Here is a 2,169-nt window from a genome sequence, read left to right as displayed (position 1 = left end):
TACTTAACTTCTCAAATAAAAGGTTAAAGATCTTACCTATTCTGTGTAAAGACACAGGTTGCTGGAAATTTAAGGAACTGAAATTCTTCCAAAAGGGATTGAGGAGTCAGTAAACACTACCTGTGTTCCAGCTGAACTTTGAAAGTGAACATTGGAAGCCTTATCAGAGTCTCAGCTGACATCAGACAGCCCATAAACACACTGCATAATTACAAAGAATTTTATCTTGAAGGCCGAAGACAAATGCAAAACTGTCACCTTGACTCTGCTGTAAAACTGCCAAAAGGAAATATTGCTATTAAATTGACATAGCAAAAAAGACTCCCATATGGGCTTGAGTGTGCTTGAACTTCCCTGCCCACTCTTGGCACTGCCAACTTGCAGGTACCATCCATGTAGAACCCAGTGCAATCCACCGTACCTGACTTGACAGCTATTTCAACCAGAGATTCCGGACACCCCCATCATAGACAACCACAGAACAATCTGCCTCTGGAAAAGTTTCTTCCTAGCTTCACCAAAAAGTAGCTGTTTATTGACCCAAGTCCAAGAATTTTCCTCCCTCCGATATGTTATAGAAGCCCATGGCACTAAAATCTTAGCAAGAATGCCATACGTTGTCCGTGAACTGTGTATCAAGAGCATACATTGTCTTAGATTACTGTGAAATTTTCATTTACTTGGGATGTGAAGTCTGCTTTTTCTTGTGTTTTGGAACACAAGAGAATAATTTTCTTTTTTTAGTTCAGTACTTTGGTAGCACTTTTAAGTTCATGAATCTCTTACATGTTAGAGCTAAAAGTCGCAAAACTTCTGTAGGAATCTCTCAGCGCTCTGCACCCTGTGTGACAGGTCAATCACTCACAACGGTCTCTCTTGGCTGTAAAAAATATAAATAGCTTTAACAGGAGAAATTGACTCTAAACAGCAAAAAAAAGAATGCAAGTGCTTTTACATCACGATTCTCCACTTACCTACATAGAAATGCCATTAGATTTGGGTTGCTACCACAGATTATGCTCTCAAACCTAATATCCTTCACATGGCTGTAAAATAGCTGGCATAACTTACTGCACATATTTTCAGCTATAGGTCATTTTTTATTGCCAAAATGCTAACAAAGTTCTTCACAGGGGACAGGATTTTACCCCGAGCTAGTTGGTTTCCTAGTTTCAGGAAACGAGTTTATCGGGAGAGCACAATGTCTTGCCTCCACTGACCTATCTACACCATTAGGGACTACTCCACAGTTGGACTATGGCATCTGTTTTAGAAAAAAAACTACGTAGCCTACACATCAGCTTCTGGGTCTTGTGCATTCTCAAGAATGAAATAAGATGTATGTGTATATACATTAAGTATGCATGCAAATACAGCACTATATGCAAGACGTAAACAGCTCTTGCACACTGATCCAGGTACCGATGAATTCTGCATAACTGAAACCTTTCATACCACAAAATTGCAGCATGGCCTATAAATACGCTCGGCACTTGTTGCTGACAAACAAAAAATGCCTCTAGTCGAGACAGCCCTCTTACATGAACAAATCATCATATGACTGGAAAAGGCAGAAAAAAAAGAGCTGCGCTTTGGACTATTCTTTTCAGCATAGACAGCCAGGAGCTATGCTGTGTTGACCGGGGTCACCTCTGGCATGATGCGTGGCTGTGGCTGATGTTCCGCAGAGAAGAATGTGGCAGTGGACAGGTTTGGCAGTTGAAGGAACCTAAAAGTAGACTTCGTCCGCGAAAATGGAAAGCACTGTAAATATTCCTAGGGCAGAGAGGCTCTGAGCGCTTGTCAGGGAAACACGGGTGGCATCACCATGGGGGAGAGGCCCGAGGGAAGGGAGAAAGAGATGGAACTGCACTTCACTTTTTTAAACAGGCGGCCTGCTACTCACAGCTTTTGTCTCCTCTTGCAGCGGCTATGTACCAATTCAGTTTATTTAGAAAAAGAGGGGAGAAAAATCTCTTTCACTTCACCCCCGGTTTCAGAATTATTGTGTCTCCTGGGGGGAAGGGTTAGACCGAGACATTTGGTTTGGAAATGACTCACTCGGCAGTGCTATGGAGCCGGAGGGTCTATTTTTAATATTTTTAAATGGAGAACTTACCCAGGTTTTCTGCCTGCGCTTTGCTTCAGAGGCACCGCCGGGCGAGGGGA

At 42.5% G+C, this 2,169-nt stretch overlaps 1 protein-coding gene across 1 annotated transcript in view; it reads right to left on the bottom strand.

The window, feature by feature from the left end:
- PRR5L (proline rich 5 like) overlaps window positions 1-187 on the bottom strand; it is a 44,356-nt gene extending 44,169 nt beyond the window's left edge. The window contains exon 1 of the mRNA XM_009329678.1: window positions 121-187. The gene's annotated coding sequence lies outside the window, so the exon portion shown is untranslated. The remainder of the gene's footprint in view (window positions 1-120) is intronic.
- Between the last annotated feature and the right edge of the window lie 1,982 nt (window positions 188-2,169).

Source organism: Pygoscelis adeliae, unplaced genomic scaffold, assembly GCF_000699105.1.
Source record: "Pygoscelis adeliae isolate BGI_AS28 unplaced genomic scaffold, ASM69910v1 Scaffold117, whole genome shotgun sequence".
Classification (NCBI taxonomy): domain Eukaryota; kingdom Metazoa; phylum Chordata; class Aves; order Sphenisciformes; family Spheniscidae; genus Pygoscelis; species Pygoscelis adeliae.
This window is presented reverse-complemented; position numbering and strand designations above follow the sequence as displayed.